Here is a 25078-nt window from a genome sequence, read left to right as displayed (position 1 = left end):
TTGTAGTTGTGATTTGCATTTCCCTGATGATGAGTGATGCTGAGCACCTTTTCATATATGTTAGACATCTGTATGTCTTCTTTGACAACATGGAATGCTTGGGGCACCTGGGTGGCTCAGTCGGTTGAGCACTGAGTCTTGATTTTGGCTGAGATCATGATCTCATGGTTGTGAGATTGAGCCCTGCTCGGGGGTGGGGGAGGCTCCACACTGGACATGAAACTGGCTTAAGATTCTCTCTCTCTCTCTCTCTCTCTCTCTCTCTCTCTCTCTCTCTCTCTCTCAAATAAATAAATAAGGAATGCTGCACAAATTTTCAGGTCATCCTTGGGCAGGGCTGTGCTAATCACTGTATGATTCTAATTTCAGTGTATGTGCTGCCGAAGCGAGCACCAGACTAATTATTTAAAACACTTCACAAATCAGGAGACAAAAGGTTTGTTCATCCCCTACAACTGGCTTTGGTTGCAGTGAGCAAACCATGTACTACGTGGGATCCGTGGGAAATGTGGGAAAGTGAGACGATAAAACACTTAAGATGCCCCTTTACTTCTAACTGTGTTCTAGTACCAGGAAAGGAGCTGGAAGTAAAAGAACAGAATCAAAACTGGATCTGAAACCTGGTCCTCTCGTTGAGGAAGAAGGGATGGCAGTATTCGAGTGTCTGCTGTGCTCTGGGAACCTGGCACCCGCGGGGCGTCCCCGCGAGACCTTGGGGCGGCCTAGTCCTGCCGTTGCAAAAGAGCATATGCACGCTGAGGACAGAGGGCAAGCCCGCGCTAGTTGGCGGTGGGGTGGGCGCTGCAGTCAGGCCTCTGGGGAACCACGGCCCACACTCTCAGCGACCACACCCCAAGTCTATTTGGATTGTTGCAATTCGGCACCACCCTCCACGGCCTCCCTTGAAGCCGGGCTGAAGATTCGGTCCAGAGGCAGGTGAGTCCGAGGAGTTTTACCACCTGTCCCCTTCCCGCGGACACCCTGGCATACACAGCCCTGCGTGCAGGCAGATGATGGACACGACCCCATTGGAACACAGCTGTAGGAAGACCAACACTTCGAGGGCAGGGCTCTGGGCCAAGCGCAGACTGGCCCTGTATGCAGTTTGCTTGTGCTCTGAAGCCTGGTGCTTGGGGGAAGCTGCAAAGAGGTGGGGTCGGGGTCCCTGAGGCTCACCGTGGGGCAAGCACGTGGCCATGAGATGTGCTACTGTGGTCACAGAGCTTCAAACCAAGGACAGTTTATTCCACAGACACACTCTATGCGTCAACCCCCTGTGGTGCAAAATGCAGAGGTCTTCAGGTAGAGGTTGGTCAAAGGTGGAGCTGCGTAATTGCCCATTTATTCGGGCAATAATGATTCACCGGTCCTCTGTGCCCAATTATAGTTGCACAGCCCCCAAGTCTCCACTCAAGGATTACGTTCTTCCTGGATGATTTTCTGACTCCTCCTGTGTCCTCAAAATTCAGCAGCACGACTGGAGCACGATCATTGCTCAACGGCTGGTGTGTGGGGAGCCCCCATGATGCCTATCTCCCGTCGCTCTCGCCTCTGTGGAATCCCTCCCCGCGAGTCTGGGCAGGGCTGATCTGCTTTGGATGAATCTAACGTGGAGAAGTGATGGGATGTCTCTCTGGAGACAAAGTTATAAAGAGCCTGGCGTCCACCCTCCATCTTGCACACCCCCCGCCCTCGGAAGCTCGTTCCAGAAGCTACCGTGTTGTGAGCAACAGAATGGGGACGCCCATGCGGCAAAAAACTGCTGTCTCCGGTGAGTGGCCAGTGGGACCCGAGGCCTGTTCACAAGCACAAGAGTGGGTTTGAGCCTCGAGACGCTGACAGTCTTGTGAGCGACCCTGAGCCAGGCCCACCCAGCCGAGCCAGGCCAGGGCCATGGCCACACGAACTGCGAGACAAGTGTTTGGTGCTCTCACACACCAGGTTTGGGGCAGTTTGTTACACGGCAATAGATAATTGATCCAGACTTCTAAGCGAATCATGCCCAGGTGACTGGACTATCTAAAAACGTGTGCCCGTCCTGACACTCAATCCCTGCTGGCTCAGACTGATCAGAGCTCCAGGGTCCCTCCCACCCCAGTGTCCCCTGGCAGCCCCTCGCCCTTCGCACTGGCTGTGCTCGTCCCTGCCGCCCTGCTGGAGCCGAGGCCCAGAGAGGCCCCACAGGGACGGAGCTCCTTCACAGCTGCAGAGTCTGGCATGTGCCACCATTCGCGCGGAGACGAGGAGAAGAGACAGGGCGGGGCACACGCTGCCTGCAGCCCTCGCCACTCACAGGTCAACCCCAAGTCCGGGCCCCGCCCTCAGAGCCCGCACCCAGACGACGGGGCAGTGAGGATTCCACTCGATCTGGTCACACGCAGGGCGCGGCGGTCCAGCCGAGCCCCAGACGGCAGTCTCGGTCTCCACGGTCCCTGGCCAGACCCGGTGGCAGGGATGTGGCCTCAGCTGCCACCTGACACTGCAAAGCTGTGGGCCTTCTGACGTGGCAGAGGACGGTCTCTCCAGCCTGTGGACTCATTCAGCCAGGGGGCTCAGCACCAAAACTGACAGGCAGCTTTACGAATTGCACTGGCCTGACTGACCCGGGTGGGGGGCAGGGGTGGAACTCTACCCCCAGAGGCCCATGGCAACTGCCTCACAGCCCAGAACTGCCTTTCCTCTGAGACCAGTGAAGGCAGGGTGGGAGCCAGCCCATGGCACCGGCTCTCTCTCCATGTGAGCTTACGGGCATCGCTGCCTTCCCTGCCTCCCTGGCCAAGGTCAACCCAATGAGTCCAGCGTTCATGGATCTGTTATCATGCAGAGCAGCGGGGTGGGCGCTTCTGCTCTGCCCTCCTAGAGACCCTGCTCCCCTCTTCCCCCTCAGCCTCCAGCACTCCCCAGGCAGCCCTCTGTTCCACCTAACTGTTCCTATCTTGCAAAAAAAATTCTCGGCAAGTCTCCACTTACCAATGAGACACATTCCCTGGCCATGCCCAAGGTTATGGAAAGCTTAAGAAGAAACAATTAATTGTTTCAGCAGGTGGGTGTGGGGCGGGTGGGTTAAAGGGACACTATACACACGATATGGGTTGAGCCTCAGCTCTGAAGCCTGGGAGACAATTTTCCCAACAGAGAAGCTGAAAACAAGGACAGTCAAGGCAGGAGCGGCCACACGGAGCGGAGCAAAGGCACGGAAAGCAGAGAAGGCAGGTGTGGGTGAAGGGCAATCTTGAGTGTGCCTAGATATGAGGATAAGAACCCAACAGAACCAGCGGAGGGGGGTGGTTGGGGAGGGCCACACGGCTGTCAGCTGTGACTTACTTTGCAAGGGATCTTGAATTCCCGGCAAGGGATTTGGGGGATTGGCCTCTGGGTGGCCAGTTGTCAGCGGAGATGCTAAAGGCGGGAGCTGTTCAAATCTGACACGTGTTTTGGATGAACTCTTAATAATGTCTAACCAGTGCCTATTCATCAAAAACCTACTATGCTCCCAGCCTGTTACAAGAAAGCCAGTGCCGTAAATAAGTTTCGTGTCTGTCGCGGGTTAAACCGGTAGATCCCCATAGCAGCCCAAAGCCCCAGAGAAGCACTTGTTCACATGCAAGGGAGGTATGAAGTCTCCTATGTTGATATTTGGTCACTAAGGTCCCAGGGCAACTTTGAACATTTGAGTCTTCGTTAGTAAACTCTCATTATCCCATCGACGTGCCTGAAAGCTGTAAAAATTGTATTTCCTCGACCAGAAGGATTTATGACTGCAAGCTCTGGTTGGTTCAGACCGGCACCTGCTCTCCAGCTCCTCCGCCCCAACCCCCAGCTTTGTGAATGAAAAGGTGTGAAGTGAAAAAGGCCTTCTTCCATACTCAAAGGAAGGTCCCTGTGTAGAGGCAAAGGGCTTCTCCCAAAGAGCACTGGGTTTACAGCATCTCGTATTTATCGTCTCCAGTCCCAGTGCTCACTAACAATGTGAATGTGGACCTTTGGCTTGACTGACTAGAATCCTGGCACCCTCGTTCAAACCAGGAGAGATAACAAGAGCTCCCCTGTGGGGACTCGGGCTGCAAGTTTAAGCTTGTGAGAAGGCCTGTGCCCTCAGAGATGCCCCTAGTCTGTCCACATGGGGAGTGCTGGGCCATACTGGGGATACAGAGTGCTATCCAAAGCAGAGACAGGGATGGTTTTATTAGTGTGCATTCTGTCTGTGAGTAAATATATGATTCCCATCAGGTGTTTTCAAATACTGAAGATCTCTTTATAAACCACTTCTGTTCTCCGGACCTCAGAACCCTCTATTGGGAACCTATTGCTAACATGACCCCTAATTCCCTCTGGTCCTTTCACGGACAACCTGGTTTTGTATCCTCTGCCGGAGAAGTGCGCAGTGGAATGAATGAATGAGACACAGTCCTTGACGTTCCTGGGGAAATCACGACTGAGGATTGTCAAATCCATTGAACCAGTCCCTGGGTACGTATTTGTATGAAGATTCCCCAAGCCCCTGATCAGATGGATTGGCAGAATATCACCCATGGAAGGGGACAGACAGCTGTCGAGTCACACAAAGGGTGCAGAACAAAGCATATGTTCCACTCAGACGGCTGATTGTGGAGTGCTGAGGAAACCCATCTACTTACCACTCAAGTGTCAGATTTCACCACTGATACTTGTTGCCATAGTGTTTGTTTTAATTTTGTTCCCCCAATTCACGTGCTGTTTGATTTGGTAATTGGCCCATGTATTTCCAGCTGGTATGAGTCTCGAACGGGCCAGGCAATGGGTTCTTCCTGCAACCCAGCCACGGGATGGCTTTCACCCTCAGGACAAGCGGAGAGGAGATTCTGGCTCTGACCACCTCCCAGGGAGGGCTGTCCGCTTAGCCACGCCCCCAGCAGGCATGGCCGCTGTATTCATTCATGTGTATTCAGCCCAGCGCGGAGGAACGCAGCCCCTCCCTCACCGTAAATATGATATTCAAAGGCTCCCTCTGTTTTCACATCTGCAAGCATCGCTCTTACTTAAATAATGTTCCAACGGCCTCGGGGCCCACAGGTCCTAAGCAGAGCAGCACCAGCTTGCCAGGTGCCCCAACCCGTCCCCTGCGGCGGCCCACGGCCCCAGCTGCTCTGGGCCAAGGTGAAGCTTGAGTTATCAGGCTGAAGCTTGGGCCGGTGTGACTTGTGACATCCTCCACAGAAACCAGGGGCGTTGAATCACGTCCTCTGTCAAGCTGCATTGAGACTCACATCCACCCCGAGCTATCAGCATACCCGAGAAAGTTCCAGAACTGCAGAGGTGAAAACAGACCTCAGGTGCCCGATGTGTGATATGGCTTTCTCTGGTAGATCTGCATGTTAATCAGGGAAATCTCTGTTCCTCCCAACAACAGCAATGACAATGAAAATAATACAATAACAGCAGCAACAAGTATTATTACCGCAGCTGTGTTGGCTTCAGTTACCTGGGAAGCAGAGCTGAGACCAGAGGTTGATTCGGGAGGTGAGGAAACGCTGGTGGGGTGGGAGGAGACTCAGGGAGGGAGACGCCTGGTGCCCATCTCCTGGGGCTACCTTAGCAAAAGTGACTGCCTGGAACAGCCAGAGGCTATCCTCTCACACACATGGAGGCCAGAAGTCTGAAATCAAGCTGTGGGCAGGGCCATGCTCCCTCCAAGTCCTCCAAGAGGGATCCTTCCTGCCTCGTCCGGCTTCTGCTGGTCCAGGTGTCCTTGGGCTGTGGCTGCGTCCCTTTAAGCTCTGCTTCCCTAGTTACACGGCATCTTCCCTCAGAGAAAGGAAGTTCCAAGAAGTCCCCGTGATGAGCAAGGAGCAGAAGTATATTTTCCCCAGAGCCTGATCCCTGAACTAACATCCTAGATCCCCTGGATGCGAAACAAGAAAGTACCGCGGGGCATTCGTCATCCCTGCCTGCTTCTGCTCTGAGACATACTGTCCAGCAATCACAGAGCTGAAGGCTACCCCAGACCACCTGATCTCAGTCATGATGAAAAAAAACCCCAAAGCTGGGCCAGTGGGCCCAAGATTCTGAGCCAGGAGTAGAAGGGCCAGGGACAAGTGTAACAAGAATCCTCTGCAGCTGCCCTGTCTCCTTTCCTGTGTTGGGCTTCGGCGAGTGGGTATCTCAGACTCCAGACAGCTCATGAAATTGCCAGTCCAGCTTTACAGATGAGGAAGCTGATGAGAAACATCACTGCATCTGACAGATCCTAGTCACGGGGGAAATGACTATGAGAAAACGTGGCTGCCCATTTGGGGGAAAAATAATAATGAAGCCATATCCTCTCCTCATCCTTCATATCAAAATAAATTCCATATGGATCATAACAATAATGCAAAAAACTTAGATTAAAATCACTACAAAGGATTTGGGTGAATACATTCATAATCTTGTGATATGAAAAGCCATTTTAAGTATGTCGACACAGCCAGAAAAGTATTTTAAAGAAATAGTAGTATGGCCAAGAAACACAACAAACAAAGCTTATAGAAAAAATGACATCAGGAGAAAGGTATTTTTAGATAATATTCTTAATGTACCGTGAATGCATTAAAAAGAATAAGTAAAATATTAGTATTCTCAAAAACAGGAACAATTCATGGTGAAAGAAAAGAAAAATTAAATAGACCACAGACATATAAAAAGATCTTCGACCCTTCTTCTAATTAAAGAAACACAATTGAAATCCTATACTTTTATATTTCAGATAAAAGTATTGATATGTTGGAAAATTCAAAACATTGACACAGCCATGAACTGTTGGTACCAGTCTGGGGATGACCTTGAAATACATGCCAGAATCTTAAATAAGCATAACACATGGTCCACTCATTTCAGGGTGTGCATTTATCTATAGGGATCACTGCTTTTTTTTTATTTTAAATGTTTACTTATTTTTTATTACGGAGAAAGAGAGTGTGAGTGAGTGAGGGAAGAGCACTGAGAGAGAGAAAGAGGGAGACAGAGAATTCGAAGCAGGCTCCGAGCTGTCAGCTCAGAGCCCGACACAGTGCTCGAACTCACAAACCGTGAGATCACGACCTGAGCCGAAGTCAGGTACTTAACCGACTAAGCCACCCAGGAGCCCCCAGAGATCACTGCTTTTTAAAGATTTATGTTCAAGGATATTTACCGTAAAGCTGTTAGAGCAGAAGAAAAGCAAAGAAAAACACAAACAACTGAAATCTCCATCAATAAGTGGTTTAAAACCTTCTGGTATATTATTTTGAGGGATAGAAGGCAACCAGTAAAAATGCTGGTATAAGTCTATATTTATGGAAATGGAACAATGCTCACATGTACTGATTAGGTTAACACTGGAGCTCAAGAAAGCTGGAAGAAAGAGCTGGAAGGATCAGCAGATAGGTAGTTTGTGTTGCTAGGAGAGTGGAGGGAGCCTACCCAGAAACATATACATAGGAGGGAGGAAAAAAGATGGTCTGGATTAGAATATCAACATTTCAGTGATGGTACAAGGAAAGGGATCCTCAAAAAAACTCAGAAAGATGGCCAGGGAAAAAGAAACAAAACTGGAGAAAGGGTCATCATGGAGGCCAAGGGACTAGATTTTTCTCAAGAAGAGGAAGTTCAACAAAACCAAATGCTGTAAAAAATCAAGTAAAATGAGTACTGACATATTTACTGAGTTTCACACACACACACACACACACACACACACACACACACACACACACACACAATGGCAGTGGTCTGAATAAGCCTGGTTTCATGGCAGGAAGTTAAAGGGCACAGAGAATCCACATTGCAGCAGGTTTAGAAGTCGATGGAGTTGAGAAAATACAGAAAGTGTAGACAAACAGTTCAGGAAGTTCAACTGTAAATGAGAGGAGAGCCGCAGAAGGGTGTTTTGTCTGCCTCACCGTTTTCTTTTAAGAGGATGGAAATCTGAACGTGCTTCAGTGCTGATGGAAGATGTTGAAGGGAAAACAAAATTCCTGGGTACGTGGGAGGAGGTGGCCCTACACCAGAAGAAAAGGCATCTCCTAAACATAATGGGAGGGGACGAAAAATAAGGGTGGACATCAAAGTAAGTTTTAGGGTTTGTCATCAGTTTACTTAGGTGGAGACTCTTGGATCTGACCAAGCCAGTCAGCCGAAGGGGGGAAAAAAAGAAAACTCAGATGTTGCAGGAAAATTTAAGGGTCAGACTTAAAAACGGCATTCACCACTTTCACCTACAATTGCACTGGCCAAAATCCAGTCATTTGCCCAAAGAAGCCACAAGGGGAGTACAAATGTTGTCTAGCAGTGTACCCAACAAGAGGAAAGAGATAGATGTTGGTGAGCATTAGTTTTCTCTGCTGAAGGGGAAAACATGTGTTGTTGTAGTTGTTGCATTGGTTTTGTGTTGTGTTCCTAATAGCTGACTCTGTGACTTGAACACGGTAGGTCTTCAAAAAATCTCTGAAAAAGAAAGAAAGGAAGGAGGAGTGTGGGAGAAAAATAGAGAGAGAGAGAGAGAGAGAGAGAGAGAGAGAGAGAGAGAGAGAGAGGTGTTTTTCTAGAACTGAGGCAGATGACTCAGACATAGATATAGAAGGTAGCTGCTTAGCTGGTGTGACTTGAGTTGTGGTCTTCCTATCAAATTCCTGTAACAATGAAAACCCAGTTGTGGCAGTTACCAGCTCTACCCTAAAAACTGAAGACAGCTGATACAAAATCGAAGCCTATCGACAAAGTGCCCTAAGTTCTGTAAAAGTAAGAAGGTGCCAGAAACCAAAAAAGGTAGGTCACAAATATGCAAATGTTATGATCAGCCCAAGTGTCCTACAGAATTAACAGTTGGTGGCACTGATGTTGACAGCTATACCTTTTATGCCCCTCAAGGTCTCATTTAGCTTTTTCCTTTACTTTCCATCCATCCATCCATCCATCCATTCATTCATGCATTCATCCAATTGTCCAACAAATGTGCACCGTTCTGAGTTAGTACCAGTGATGGCATTTAGGTTCAAAGAGTTGATTAAGACTGTTTTACGGTCTAGTAGGGAGACAAACATGGATACCAACAAGTGCACTAAAGTGGGTTCCAGGGGAGGCCAAATGAACCAACTAATTCTATAAGAGGAGTCGGAAAAGTCTTCAAAAAGATTACGACTCTCAAACCAGATCTTGAAAGAGAAGATGGTGTTCACCCGAGGATCTCAAGGACAAGAGAATATGGAGCAAGAAGGAAAGACATTCGAAGCACTAACAGAATTAACAAAGGCATGATGTGGGAACGTGCACAAAACAGCATGGCGCATCGATTGTCCTGCGTGCCATTCTATGGGGCCAGCTACCTGCACGAGGGGGTGTTGACTCACCACTTCTAGATGTAGGGCTGGTGCTCATTCCTCACACTGGCAAAGCAGCCCCAGTTCCCAGGAATCAATGGGAAAAGTGCGTTTCCATCTTGTTGGAAACTTCATAATTCTGAAGGTCATTATTTATGTCTTTATTTCAGTGTAACACACTTCATAAAATGACTACAGGTTATATCATCCCTTTCTAACATTTATTTGGAGCTCATCTCATTCTCTCTATATGTGTGGTCTGGCTTTTGTTTTTGTTTTTCAATTTTTCCATTTAGAGAGGGAACGAATCACATCTTGCTCAAAACACTCTGTCTTTAGTATTTCTGTATCTTCAGATTGTCTACAGTGATGTTAATGTAGCACTTTAAAATGCCAGTATGTTTTAAGAGCATAGTATACCTTCGGCTCTTGCAAAAACATCACATTATTCAATGTACACAACTGCAAAAAGATATGACTCTTATATAATTTACGTGTCCTTGTGGTGTGTTATTAATGCGTGCACTTTATAAGGGTATAATTTTGGAAGCAATTTTCCATAAAATTGTGATAAGTGTTATCTTATAAATTTGAGATAATTTGGCACAATATTCATTTAACCAAATTACCCCACTAATAACATCTCTTCATCTGTAAATACCAGTTCAGAGTGACACTACACATTTTCTGGTAAGACCTTGAGGCTTGTAGACTCACCCAGGTATTGTTGCCTACTTAGGGTGAGGAACCAGCTCTGTTCGCCTAGGTTGGAACGCACAGCCATACGCTACTTGGCCAACACTAATAACTTTGGCATAAAGGCTAAAACTCTAATAACATTTGCTTCTAGGAAGTCATCAAGGCAGGAGTATGTATCAAAATGAATAATGGATTAACGTCAAGGTAACTTACCATCATGTGCTGACTCGGCTTTTTGGTATCAGTTCTGTGGCTTTGGACAAGATCTTACATGTCAATAATCTTCAGACTCTTCATTGATTATATGAAGATAATGGGACTTGACTGGATCGAAAAGGTTTCTTAGAGCATAAAATCAATGATCTCTGATTTACTTTAGTACTTAATTACATGTTACTCTATCCTGTGTGTTTTTAAAGTCCATCACAGCTCTACAAATTTACTTCAAAGTCATCCAAGCCATGGCACAGATCATCCATTCGTTCATTTTATAAAGCAGTTTAGAAAGATTAGTAGCTAGGACTGAGGAGTCCCAGAGGCCTGTCTTTAGGTCCCATCTCCACCACTTACTGGCTCTGTGTTCCCGAAAAATTTACTTCTCCTCCGTACAGTTTGCTTTGGGTATGTTACACAGTCTCCCTGACCCTGAATTTGAGTTTCTTCATCTGTAAAGTGGAAATGATAATGCCTCTCTTCATAAGGAGATAGTGAAGAGGCTAAGGGAATGCCAGTGAGGGCGGCGGCACAGTGAAATGTAGTTCATAACCAAATGTAGTTCATGACCAAACATGAAAAATACTGAGGAAGGGTAGATCTGAGGGAAAATCCACTCTCTCTGCCTAAACCCAGCCTAGCATGCAGGGGAAGACAAGCATTCCTCGTGCTGCCAGTTACCATGAATGAAGAATCACTCTCTATCTCCCATCACAGTGCACTAGAAGCGCTAGCCAAACACTTCTTGAATTAAACTGAAACCACGTTCTCATTTTATTTAAAACTATGCAGCAAAAACGGAACAGGAAGATGAACGCCATCATTATACCCAATGCTGCCTTGTATTCCGGGAAGGCAGAAGCATGCCACGGAGTTCTGCTCAACCACAAAGCCACCTAGAAGTAGCAGATGCAAGATGCCATTCAGGAGGAATCTTAGAACGAGGTGGTGGGCAGGTGGGAGGGCTGGCAGGGCTTCCAAAGACCTTGAAGCCAGGCTGGGACAGGATGAATGGCCTTGGTGGTTAGGAACAAAGGCATTACTGTGCTAATTCTCTTTGTGATGTTGAGGGTAAATGTCCTGGTCCCTGGAGTCTACAGGCATGACAGATCATAACTAATGGGCCAACTGCTCTCCCTGGCCCAGGCTGCACTGACACCTGGCCTGCATCTTTGAACGATGAGTGAGGTGTGGGGATAAAACACATTTTGCTAAGCTGTGTCCATTACCAAGTAAATCATGGCGTATCATGGTTAGGCAGATATCGAAAGTTCTAGCCTCCACGACTAAATTTCTGTGCATATTGAACCTTCCATTGACAGCGAAATCACACACACGCACACACACACACACACACACACACACACACACACACACACACCTTTAATCCAGTCATTCATCGTGTATTCATTAAATATTGTCTGACGGCCGACTACGCCAGGAGGAGAGAGTGATAAGACACAACATTGTCTTCTGAGAGCTTAAAGCTGCCACAGTCAGCAGGCCTCACTGGTTTTTCCATAGCACCTTCTCCTAAATCCACACTTCCCTTCCTAGTCCTAGTGACAACTGAAGTAGGGTAGGGGCACTTATCCAAACTCTCCTGAAAAGAAAAGGGTCTCCCAATAAAGAAATCTGGGTCTCCAGAGAGGCCAGTGCTAGCCAGCTACCAATTAGCCAACGAAAACGTCTCAGAGTTTTGCCACCACCAGGCAGCTAAGAAGAGGGTAAAACAACATAAATTATTAGGCTCATGGCACCAAAGGGGACCCAGCCTAGACCGTTGTGTATCAGTACAAACCTGTCCTTAGTAGCAGGTCAAAATTGTTTTCACTGGGGTCTGAAACTACTTCTAAGAGCCTTTCCCCGTTCAACCTTTGGTATACGCTGGGCATCGGGTAGTGTTTTATTACAAAGAAGAACTTGAATTTGTTTCCCCAAAATAGGTATGTGGAATGGTTGAATCTCAACTGTTTACTTAACTCCTGCATAATCCTCATGTGAAATGCTTCCAAGCTCTAAGGATGGAGTTAGCTGTAGAGTTAGCAAATGTTCAGAAAGAAGCCACTTTTCTTTTTAACGTTTATTTATTTTGAGAGAGAGAGCATGCATGAGTGGGGGAGGGACAGAGAGAGGGCAAGCGGGGGTAGGGGGCAGCAAGAGAGGGAGAGCGAATCCCGAGTATGCTCTGTGCTGTCAGCACAGAGCCCAATGTGGACTCCATCTCATGAACTATGAGATCATGACCTGAGCTGAAATCAAGAGTCGGGACGTTCAATGCACTGAGCCACAGGCACCCTTGAAAGAAGCCAACTTTTACGCTACTCTACACCTGGCCTTCCAAGACAAAAAATAAACATTTAAGACAGGACTGCTGGACAGAGGAAACTGCAATCCATGAGAACAACACAAAAACAAGTTACAAGAGAACAAACATTTCGGGTCAGGATACATGTGGCCCTCAGTTGTGTGGCCCCCGCTAAGGGCGGATGAGTTAGGGCAAGCTGGGAGTGGCTAGAGATGGCCGAGGTAGGGAGGATCGCCTTCGGAATGTGGTGCGCATGTATTCCTACTCAGAAAGCCCCTCTGAGCCCCTATGTGGTCCTCTGCACTCGGAAGCAGATGAAAAGACAGAGCTAGCTGACCCAGACCTGGGCACGTGCTGAGAAACCACAGAAACTCCAACGGAAGTTCCAGAGAGGAACCTTTTAGTTCCACCTCGGCAGAAGGAAGCGTTCACGTGGATACAAAAACCACGCTTCTCTAAAAGTTTGCAAATCCCCACTTAATTCTCACCCTTTTACAGCTGTGGCAACACGGTGGTAATGTCACAGGAATGTTGAGAAGTCGCACACAAATGCAACAATTACTACAGCTTGGAGACTAGTCATACAGAGTTGCGAAACCTGGCAATACGTTTGTGTGTAGCTGATGGTGACCTGACAGCCAAATTTCCCACAAGCTTCGGAAAGAATTTTCACCACCCATGACGCCAGCCGACTAGCCAAGGCTGTCTTGGGTGTCAAAGGGTTCAGGCAATGTAGATGGCAATCGAGGCTCTGAAGTAAGATCCTCAGAGGTTGGTCAAATTCTGAAATGCTTAGCTACGCTTCATCCAGGGAATGCTGTATTTTCAGACTGGTGCAGAGAGCTTCAGTGCTATATTTTTAAAATGTGTTTCAATGCTACAAACCCATATTGAGCATATATTGTGCCAGGCACTCTGCAAGACACAAAAATATAGACATAAATAAACTGTATTTCCTGCTTTTAATGAGGACCTAGTCTGACAAGAAAAACATAAGCAAGTAAGTACAAGGGATGTGACAAGTATTGTGAAAGAATTACATAAAAGAAGCTAAATGTTTTACAGGCACCATTTATATCATCATCACTGCAGAACAAAACTACAAACCTATTAAGTTGTCATGGAACCATTTGACCACAGTTTCCTCCTTGATCATAAAACCATAAAATATTTGTATAGCAGAACATAGCTTTAATACAGTATCAGATACATCAATTTTCACAATCCCTAAAGTAATTCTTTATGTCTGGTGTCATAACACCCTTCTAAGAGTAAATAAATTGAGGTTCAAAAAATGAAGCCAAGACCCAAAACTAAGAAGTCTCTAATTAAATAACTGGCCTAGAACCTTGGACCTCAAACCACATGCTCTTCTCAAAACAACCTATGGTTCTATCATAGCTGTAATTCCTCAATGTATAATCCAATCACATAAATAATTACATTAAATGTAAATGGCCTAAACTTGCTAATTAAAGATGGAGATTGTCAGATTGGATTAAAAATAAAATAAAACCAAAAAGCGAAGCCCAAATATCTTCTTTTAATAATGGGTTAAAGGGGCACCTGGCTGGTTCAGTCAGAAAATCATTTGACTCTTGATCTCAGGGTTGTGGGTTTGAGCCCCATCCATGTTGGGTGTGGAAAGTATTTTAAAAAAATAATAAACTTAAAAAAATAATATATTGAAAAGATGAAGAGACCAAGGACGTGGGGAAAAAAAATGTTGTTCCCATCCTTAATTCAAGAAAAATAGGGGCACCTGGGTGGCTCAGTCAGTGAAGTGTCTGATTTTGGCTCAGGTCATGATTTCACAGTTTGTGAGTTCGAACCCCGCGATGGGCTCTGTGCTGACAGCTCAGAGCCTGGAGCCTGCCTTGAATTTTGTGTCTCCTTCTCTCTCTGCCCCTCCTCTGACTCGTACTCTCAGTCTCTCTAAAAAGTAAATACACATTAAAAAAAAATAAAGAAAAAGAAAAGACAGTAACCTGTAAGATCACAATATTTCCTGAACTCATAAGAGACCAGAGGTCTCAGTACAACTAAGAAATTCAAAACACAGGCAAAGATGGGAACTGGAAGGGAGGTGGATGTGAGCAATGGCTTCTTGGAGTGGATGTAACTGAGGGTGCACTACCAGAGGCTATGGAATCCCTGGGTGTCCCAACCTCAGGGGGTTCACACCGAGTTCCACTTCCTCTCTGTGGACCTCAGTAGGTGCTTACAAGAGCACTGCGGAGGGGAAGGGGGAAAAAAAAGAGAGGGAGGCAAACCAGAAGAGACTCTTAAATACAGAGAACAAACTGAAGGTTGCTGGAGGGGAGGTAGGTGGGGGGTGGACTAAATGAGTGATGGGCATTAAGGAGGACACTTGTGATGAGCGCTGGGTGTTATGCCTAAGTGATGAATCACTAGGTTCTACTTCTGAAGCCACTACCACACTATAGGTTAACTAACTAGAATTTAAATAAAAACTTAAAATAACGACAACAACAAAACACCACTGTGGAAGGGCAGGAACGTGAGGAAGCCCCCTGGGCAGGTGTGTGTGGGGGGGAGTGGGGGATGGCAGCAGCAGGAGGCCATAAAGCTCCACTCAGACCTTGCCCCCACCCCTCCGTCTACTTTAGGGAATACGAGACTTAAGACACTAGAGGAAAGAAAGACAGCAAACCTGATTGCTCCAAGGCCCCAGGTGAAACCCACTGCAACTTTGGCAAAGGAAGAGGAGAAAACATATTCTACCCCCAGAGAGGGTGTATCAGAGACTGTCCTGGGCTGGGAAAATTAGACATCCCCTGCTGGTGGGAGGACAGGGTCATTCCCTGAGAGGGCCACCCTGGGAACTAGGGGCACGGGATCTGCCCGAGATGCAGGCTGAACCAGGACAACAGAAGACTGTCACTGGGCAGGGGTGAGGGTGCGCAGGGAGAGTCTCTCCAAGGCAGGAGCACGAAGGAAAAGCTTAAGGCTAGTGGTGAAACAGCAGAGAAAAGGCACCAGGCAAATGAAGCCCAAGGTCACGCTAGAGGAGCTGGAATCCTGTGACCTGAGGCACCAAGGACAAAGACAGCAGCAACAAATCCCGCTCTCACAAATTCCCCGCTGAATTGACTCGCTTCCCTTTGCTGGAGGCCTAGCAAAAGAAAAGGCATTCTGCTAACACGACAGTTGCCAAATGTGAGGTGTTCAATAATAAGCCTACATTTTTAGGATGATTCCTGCAACATACTCCCAATTCGTTTTAGGGTTTTATTCTGAGTAAATCTTCATTTTTGGAAGTGGAATATTTATAATTAATTAATTCCACGAATTAATTCTCCGTGATGATATTTTAACAACAGAGGCTCATGATGGCCGGCCTCCTGCTTCTAATTCTGCATGGCTGACCCTCACTCCTCGCCCAGCCTGGTCCCTCCGATCCTTGCTGAGACCACACACTGTCCTGGGGGTCCCCAGATGTCCTCATGTCTGTCCAACCCCACCCTTCCCATGTGCTCTTGTCTTTGGGATGTTCTTATTCTCATTCTTCTCTGACTGGTTCCTTTTTCACCTCTCCGGTCATAGTTTAAATGCTACCCTCCTCAAGAGGGGTCAGGCTGCTAGGGAACAATCCCATGGGCCAAATGGCTTAGACAAGACTCTCTTTTAAATAAAAAAAAGTATCAGATTGGGGGTGCCTGGGAGGCTCAGTAGGTTGACTGTCTAATTTCAGCTCAGGTCATAATCTCAGGGTTTGTGGCTTCAAGCCCCACATCAGGCTCTGTGCTGACAGCTCAGAGCCTGGAGCCCGCTTCGGATTCTGTGTCTCCCTCTCTCTGACCCTCCCCTGCTCTCTCTCTCTCTTAAAAATAAATAAAACTTTAAAAAAAAATTTTAAGTATCAAATTGATTCCAATATCTAGTTTCATTTTTAAATTAAAGCTGCTGGCCATTTCTTTTGTTATTTAAAATTCATTATTAGAGGGGAGGAAAGCACTGATAAGCCATTAAATACTGACAGAAAATGAAATTAGTGGACCCTGCATTTCTAAAAGCCATGTTTAATAGTAAGAGGGTCCAGTCATATGCCTTAACTGAAGGAAATATCTTTCAGCTTTTTATGTCTAGTTATGACACATTCTCATATTGACATAATAGCCTTTTTCCACGCAATTACTGTCACAGTTCTGGAGGTTGGAAGTCTGAGATCAAAGTGCCGGCAGACCCAGCATCTGGTGAGAACCTGCTTCCTGGGTCACAGACTGTCTTCATCCTGTACCTTCCCGCGGGGGAAGGGAGCTCTCCAGGGTGTCCTTTGTAAGAGCACTAATGCCCTTCATGAGGATCCCACTCTCAAGACCTAATCACCGCCCCCAGGTCCCACCTCCGAATCCCATCACACTGAAAATTAGGATGTCAGCATTCTATCCTTGGGTTCACGGTCTGCGTCACAATTTAAAATAATATATTTGTTTTGTGTTCACCTGAGGAGTGTCTTTCTTATAGACCGTAAACTCTGCGGAGTCAAGGAACCTGTCTTTTTCTTTTTCTTTTGGTACCAGTTTCTTGTTGTTGCTGTTGTCACATTGTTTTTAAATCACTGAACACACAATGCCTAACACATAATAGGCAGTTAAGAAAATCTTTGTAATACATTTATGAAATGAGTAGCCAAAAGGGAAGAGTTTCCAAATCAATAAAACTCACAAAAGAAAAGAAATAAGGGAAAGTGGGAAAGAAAGAGAGAAAGAGGGCAGGGGGAGATAGAGAAAAAGGGACGGGGGGAGGGAGAGAGAGAAAGAGAGAGAAAGAGGAAAGAGAAAGAAAGAGGGAGGAAGGGAGAGTGGGAGGGAGGGAGGGAGGAAGGAAGGAAGGAAGGACGGACGGGAAAGAGACTGAGAGCTGAGGAGAGAGAATGCAGGGAAAGAGAAAAAGAAACTGCACAGATGGTTTGTTTGACAGGAGTCTATGTTTCCCTTAAACCAGGGGGTTCTCAAGGTTGGCGGCTGGCAGAATACACTGAGGCCTTTACAACTGACTGATGCCTGGGGGCCGCTCTCAGTGGCTCCGATTTGCTTGGTCTTTGGTGTGGCCCGGACACTGGAGACTTCTAGAAGCACCTCCAGTGATTCCAACGGGCAGCCGACTCTGAGAACCGCAGACCATACCCAGGGAACCACTGCCAGCTCACCCACGCACTGTGAGGCTGAGCGACCAAGGGGCTGGTCACTGCTCTGTGTGCACATCAAGAACTCGTGCCCTCCCCTCGGGGGGCGTTTGCCGAGGACACAGGCAACCGAGCCATTCGGCCGCGGCTTCGATTCCATCCAGGGACAGATTAGGCCAGACGTGTGGGCCGTGGGGCATCGGCTAGTGTGGCCCTAGCCCCAGGCCACCTGTGGAGGCTGGCGGGGGCTCTGAGGATGACAGAGCTGGATCCACAGGGAGGCTGCTGAGTGGACTTGTGCCCTCGGGTGACACAGCAGGGTGGGGGCCCAGTGCCATGGCCTTCTCCAACATTCTGGGGAGAATCCGGCCCGCCTCCCAGAGCAGGATCGCTCGGCACCACCGGGAAGAGGGCCAGGGGAGACAAGAAGGGCGGGATCCAGGCCTGTGAGGGTCCCGCATCAGGTGCAGGGAGTCAGGGCAGGAAGAGCAGTGAAACAAGGCTTTCCAGCTTAGTCCCCGAGATGGATCCTCTCACAGGGAAACGGCTCCCAGCTTCGTGCCACAGAGAATGAGTAAGGATGCCCCTGGTATGAGGCCTCTCGCACAGTCGTGCATAATGGGCTGTATTTAGTGGATTCAGGGTGAAGCCACGCTGTTCTAGGCCGACTCAGAACGAGGTCCTCTCGTGTCATCCTCTCTGCCCCAAGCTCAGGACCCAGACCTGCCAGTACCCAGGGCTTAGAGCTGCCTGGGACGGGAGCGGGCAGGGCCATGTCTCTGGCTGGGGCTGTGAGGCTGGCACAACTCCCCCCCCACCCCTCCCCTGCCCCGCCATTGGCTTTCTTCACAGGGAGCCCCTTCTTGGCCCGGAGAGTCTTCCAGAGGTCCCTCCCGGTTTCTGTGCCTCAGCTCCACACGTCCATCTGTTTCCTCTCTCAAACGCTGGCTCCCCTCCCTCCGTCCCCAGAGTCCTTCACCCTGAGGCTGACTGCGCACTGGGGGGCTCTCCCAACCTTCTTGCCACTTCAGTAGACAAACGGCTCCCCACCCTCGGGGAAAGACGGTGGAGGAGCAGCCTGGGCAGCTGACCAAGAGTACAGGTCCCCGCTCTCGACGATGGGCTCCTCCTGCCCTTCCGCCCTCTACCCCCTCTCTGAACGGAGAGCTGCGGTCAGCCCCACCTCTGCAAAGCCCTCTGCTCAGCCAACCAGGAGCCCTGCATATCCAGAAGCTGCCCAGAGAGCAGCACCATCTGGGGTCTCTTTGAATACCCACCCCCCCCCCCCCAGCAAATCTCAAATGAGAGTCTGGTATTTCCGGGGCCCTGAAAACAGATGGACACCATCAGGGGGTCCCTGCCTCATGAAGGAATGGTTCTCCTGGGTGTTCCTCACCCTGAATGCATCTCTCCCCGTACCTGGACCTCAGTTTCCCCACCTGAAAAGAGAGATGGACGGTCGAGATGATCTCTGAGCTTCGTGAAGGTTTCCATGCTGGTTTCCTTCAGCCTGGCCTCGGCCCCCATCTCCACACCAAGCCAGCTCCCTGTGTCACTCAATCCAGTGGAAACAGTCAGTCCCCATCGAACTGCATCTCTCAGCAGCTTTTCAAACTGACCACCACTCCCTCCACGTTAGAACAAGCCCATTCCCTTGGCTGTCCCGGAACACGCAGTCTCCTCCTCTGCTACAGGGCGCCCTCTCCCGCGAGGCCCCCCCGATGCCGGAGCTCAGGGCTCCCCTTCTCACCTTCACGTCTCTGTCCTGTGATCTCACTCATACCTCTGGCTTTAAATACTAGGTATAATCAAAGGACTCAGAGCATCAGGGCTCCAACTCAGATCTCTCCCCTGAAATCAGATAGCCAAATGCCTGCCTACCTCAGAAATCTAGTTGGATGTTTGAAAAGCACCTCAAATTTGTGCTATTCTCCCTATAGTCCCTATAATGGCGGTCTGCCACTGTCCCCACCTCGCTGAAACATCGTCATCCATCCTCTGGCATAAGGCAGGAACCTAGAAGTGACCACAGCTTCCCTCAACTCAATCTCCATAGTCAATGTCTCACAGAATCCTCCTGATGTTACCTCATAAAGGTCTCTCAAAACGACCCACCACCACCCACCTCCGTGCCCAACCCTGGCCCGGCCACCGTCACCTGCGGTGTGGATGCGACTAACGGGCATCCGGTAAGTCTGCCCCCACCTCGATCCCTGCCAGAAATCCAGGCCTGCGGTCCCACCCTCCCTGCCCACTCTTCTTACAGTGAGGACAACATGTTTAAAGGCTCTGGATGGTCTGGCCCCCTACCTGTCTGGTCTCACCTCACCATAGACCACCCCTGTTCTCCCCACTGCAAACACACTATTCTTCCAGCCCCCAGAGCCATGCGGATCTCTCACAGGCTGCTCACACCCCCAGGACATTTCTCCTGTGTGTTCTTCCTTCTCTTCACCTGGTTAATTTAACCCCTTCTCACCCTTCACATCCCAGCTCTAAAGCGATTTCCGAAAGGAGGCTGCGTTGGCAAGTCGATGATTAGAGGCCCTCCAAAAGTTCCATACTCCCTTTTCATGATGCTTTTATGGTCCCGAGTCCATAACCGTTGCTTGTTATTTACTTATGGGCTATCTCTCCTACTAGACCAAAGTTTCATAAGGGCAAGGCTATGTCAATTTGTTCACTATTCACAGGGTCCAGCACATGGCGGATGCCTAATACAAATGTGCCTAAATGGTGAAATGAATGATGCCACACCACGAACCAGATTTCATTCATTGAAATCAATCAGCAGGCACATCAGGAGTAGCAATGGATTGGGAATGAACAGTGTGGCTTCAAGTCCTGCATCTTTGCAAAAAAGATTGCAAAAAAAAGCAATAAAGATAGACCCCCTCTACAGGGCATAAATGAAATCTGTGAAGCCAATTTCTGATACTTAATGTTTAACAGAAGCAACACACTCACACACACACACACACACACACACACACACACACACACAGAGGAAAACTTGCCAGCAGATCCCTGCAATTCAACACTCTAAATGATCACCAACTGGAAATGGAAACCCAAGTTATGAGTGAGATTTACCACACCCAACACGTCCTGCCGATTGGAAACTCTGGACAATATCAAAAGACAGAGGAAACGAAGGCTTGATGAAGCATGGATAATTAAGATCAAACCAGGACCAAAGAGGAGGAGACTCCAAAGAATAAAATCAATTTGTAAACATTAGGGAATAGAACTATCTGTGGCTCACATTTATTTCCAGCTATGACATGTGGAATGTTTGCCTGGCATCTGTCATCAAAAGGCAAAGTTCATTTTTCTGACTGCCTCAATACAAATCTCCAACTAACCTAGATAGCTTAGAATTCTAGGGCTTAAAGAAATAAGAATCCTAAAACATGTAGACAATTGAAGCCAAGAACAGAAACGTGCTTTTCAGTGTGAACTAGAAAGTCCATTTTGGTTTCTGAAAATACAACCCACCCAATGCTGTTAGTCATTAAAGAATAGATGAGCTCCCACTGTAAACCCTCAATTCCTTGCACACTTTCTTTCCTTCTATCTCTGCCTTCTACCCACAACACACATACATTTATAATTACACCACTATTTATTTAGGTGGTTTTAAGTTCAAATGATTAAAGAGAGATTTCAAGAGCGGTGCTGTAACTTGGTCCAGGGTAAGTCTGGAAATGGCTTAGGGCTTGAATCTAGTCGTAGTGGGAGAGAAATGGATGTTTGTAAACCCTGTTGATGACTACAGGAAGCTCAGGTTTTACTGAGCACTCATTGATCAGATCTATTTCCTTTTCTCCACCATTCACTTCCTGTCGCAGCATGGGGAGGAAGCTGTGTGCTCTGAGGGACAACCAAACCCTGGAGTCAGCTCCCAGTGGGACCAGATGAGCCAACGGCTTCTGGACACATGAGGCCAACTGAGGGGCCACTATGTTCTTACACCTCTGTGTCCATTCAGCAAGATCTGCTCATCCCCTAGGAAGATGGATTCCAAGATAAAGATGTGTTTAATTGAGTGTAAGGATAGAAGCACCTCTGTCGCCTAGACTGACAATTGTGAGAACCATGGGGTCAGGGCCACTGTGCAAGGTCCCACGTTGTAAATACAAGAGGGGAGAGTGATGGCTCAAGGCCTTGGGGTATGAAATTTCCAACCTGAGACTCTACAGCACTCCTAAGCTAGGTGGGATGCCTGGACAACAGGTTCCAGATGGAACTGGAACACCAGAGCCCCCGCAAAAATCCTACACAAAGAGTCATACAAGATAGTCTATTTACTGCTTGATTCCCCTTTTTTTATTCTTCCTGCCTGCAGGGGCCAGCTGGACATGCATGGACATTCAAATAATTTCAGAGTTGATTCTGTATCTACCTTATGTTTATGTCTGGTTTTTATCTATCTATCTATCTATCTATCTATCTATCTATCTATCTTATTATTTATTTCACACACACACACACACACACACACACACACACAGTACGAGCAGGGGAGGAGCATAGAGAGAGGGAGTCAGAGAATCTGAAGCAGGCTTCAGGCTCTGAGCTGTCAGCACAGAGCCCGATGTGTGGCTCTAACCCATGAACACGAGATCATGACCTGAGCCAAAGTCAGACACTCAACCGACTGAGCCATGTAGGCACCCCGTGTTTATGTCTGGTTTTTAGATCACAACTTCTAAGGTCTTGTTAACAACCCTCTCTAAAGAAAGGGGAGGGGCAGAGGTATGAGAAAGTCCAAAATCCTTTCATCATCCTACAGGATACACACTTTCAACCCATGATTTACATTGCAAAAACTATCAACTTAGTCATGTTTGGGGAAATGTGAGGGCATTTAATCGTTTTCTTTTACCAAAGCAGCCAGAGACTAAAAGGACGAAAATCAAAAATAATTGTGAGATTACCAATTTTAATGATGTGTACATAACAATGAATAGGTTACATTTCCGTATATAAAGGCATTTAGACACATTAACTGATTCTGTTCATGACAGAGGCAGAACATGGAACACAGATGAGTGTTTCCTTATGTTTGGAAATGGGTTTTGCTAGACAGACAGACAACACACGCACACACACACACACACACACACACACACACACATCTGGTATTTAAAACAATCTAAGAAATTCAGGGATTGCTGAATTTCTATTTGTGGGGGTTTTCCCCTAATTGAGATACAATTGACATATAACACTGTATTAGTTTAAGGTGTACAACATAAGATTTGATATATGTACGTATTGCAAAATGATTACCACAATAATTCTAGTTAACACCTGTCACCATACTTAGTCATAATCTTTTCCCTGGGATCAGAACTTTTAAGGTCTGCTCTCTTGACAACTTTCCAATATACAACACAGTATAGTCAACTATTGTCACCATGCTGTGCATTACATCCTCAGAACTTACTTGTCTTCTAAGTGTAAGTTTTGTACTTTTGGACCACCTTCATCCATATCTCCCTCACCTCCTCCCTCCTCTGCTTCTAGCAACCATCAATCTTGTTTGTGTGTGTGTGTGTTTGTGGTTTGTTTTTGTTTTTGTTTGTTTTTAGATTCCACATACAAGTGAGATCATATAGCGTCTGTCTTTCTCTGTCTTATTTCACCTAGGTACCTCAAGATTCATCCGTGGAAGGAATTCCTTCTTTTAATGGCTGAATAATATTTTATTGTATGTACACATCACGTTTTCTTTATTTCATCTGTTGATGGACAATTAGGTTGTTCCCAAGGCTTGGCTATTGTAAATAATGCCGCAATGAACATGAATGTGCAGACATCTCTCTGAGACAGTGATTTTGCATCCTTTGGGTACATACCCAGAAGTGGGCTTGCTGGATCATATGGTAATTCTATTGTCAATTTTTTTAAGGACCCTCCATACCTGCACACCAGCATACATTCCCACCAACAAGGAATGAGGGATTCCTTTCCTCCACATCCTTGTCAATACTTGTTATCACGCATCTTTTTGAGACTAGCCATTCTAACAGGTGTGAGGTGACATCTCATTGTGGTTTTGATTTGCATTTCTTTAATGATTAGTGATGCTGAGCCCGTATCATACACCTGTTTGCCATTTGTATGTCTTCTTTAGAAAAATGTCTATTCACCTCCTCGGCCCATTTGAAATATCAGATTGCTTGGGGTTTTTGCTATTGAGTTGCATAGTTCTTTGTATGTTTTTGATATTAACCCCTTATCAGATATACAATTTGCAAATATTTTCTTCCATTCTATTGGTTGCCTTTCACTTTGTTGATGGTTTATTATTTGTTGTGTTTTTGAAAATAAGCAAAACATGCCTTTTCCCCATCCTTTATCAAGTTTTCTAATAAATGCAAGGCAAGGTCTCTCTTAGAAGATTTCCTACATTAAGAATATATATACTAAACAGGTACAACACCAGTTTGTAAAAAAAAAAAAAAAAAAAAAAAAAAGAATTTTATGTAATGTAACCTCAAACTTTCTCTTTATATATATACATATATATTTTTTATTTTATTATTTAATTTACATCCAAATTAGTTAGCACATAGTGCAACAATGATTTCAGGAGTAGATTTCTTAATGCCTCTTACCCATTTAGCCCATCCCCCCTCCCACAACCCCTCCAGTAACCCTCAGCTTGTCCTCCATATTTATGAGTCTCTTCTGTTTTGTCCCCCTCCCTGTTTTTATTTTTGTTTCCCTTCCCTTATGTTCATCTGATTTGTCTCTTAAAGTCCTCATATGAGTGAAATCATATGATTTTTGTCTTTCTCTGACTGGCTAATTTCACTTAGCATAATACCCTCCAGTTCCATCCACGTAGTTGCAAATGGTAAGATTTCATTCTTTTTGAATGCTGAGTAATACTCCATTGTATATATATATACCACATCTTCTTTATCCATTCATCCATTGAGGGACATTTGGGCTCTTTCCATACTTTGGCTAGTGTTGATCGTGCTGCTATAAACACGGGGGTGCATGTGTCCCTTCGAAACAGCACACCTGGGTCCCGTGGATAAATGCCTAGTAGTGCAATTACTGGGTCGTAGGGTGGTTCTATTTTTAGTTTTTTGAGGAACCTCCATCCTGTCTTCCAGAGTGGCTGCACCAGCTTGCATTCCCACCAACAATGCAAAAGAGATCCTCTCTCTCCGCACCCTCGCCAACATCTGTTGTTGCCTGAGTTGTTAAAGTTAGCCTTTCTGACAGGTGTAAGGTGGTATCTCATTGTGGTTTTGATTTGTATTTCCCTGATGATGAGTGATGTGGAGCATTTTTTCATATGTAGGTTGGCCATCTGGATGTCTTCTTTGGAGAAGTGTCTATTCATGTCTTTTGCCCATTTCTTCACTGGAT

At 46.8% G+C, this 25078-nt stretch overlaps 1 long non-coding RNA gene and 1 other non-coding gene across 3 annotated transcripts; both read right to left on the bottom strand.

Annotated features, from left to right (window-relative positions):
• Window positions 1–290: 290 nt before the first annotated feature.
• On the bottom strand, window positions 291–393 carry LOC122237494. The gene has a single exon (XR_006216104.1). It is a non-coding gene; the product is annotated as a U6 spliceosomal RNA (small nuclear RNA).
• A 931-nt stretch (window positions 394–1324) lies between these two features.
• On the bottom strand, window positions 1325–19756 carry LOC122237446. Of its 2 annotated transcripts, XR_006216040.1 has the most exons (3): window positions 19434–19756; window positions 19123–19230; window positions 4592–6226 (listed from the first exon to the last, which is right to left on the bottom strand). It is a non-coding gene; the product is annotated as an uncharacterized LOC122237446 (long non-coding RNA). The 2 variants fall into 2 exon arrangements; XR_006216041.1 differs by lacking the exon at window positions 4592–6226 and adding an exon at window positions 1325–1604 and having other exon boundaries at window positions 19123–19722.
• Window positions 19757–25078: the final 5322 nt, after the last annotated feature.

Source organism: Panthera tigris, chromosome A3 (assembly GCF_018350195.1).
Source record: "Panthera tigris isolate Pti1 chromosome A3, P.tigris_Pti1_mat1.1, whole genome shotgun sequence".
NCBI lineage: Eukaryota > Metazoa > Chordata > Mammalia > Carnivora > Felidae > Panthera > Panthera tigris.
Note: the sequence above shows the minus strand (reverse complement) of the source record. Positions and strands in the feature narration are given on the sequence as shown.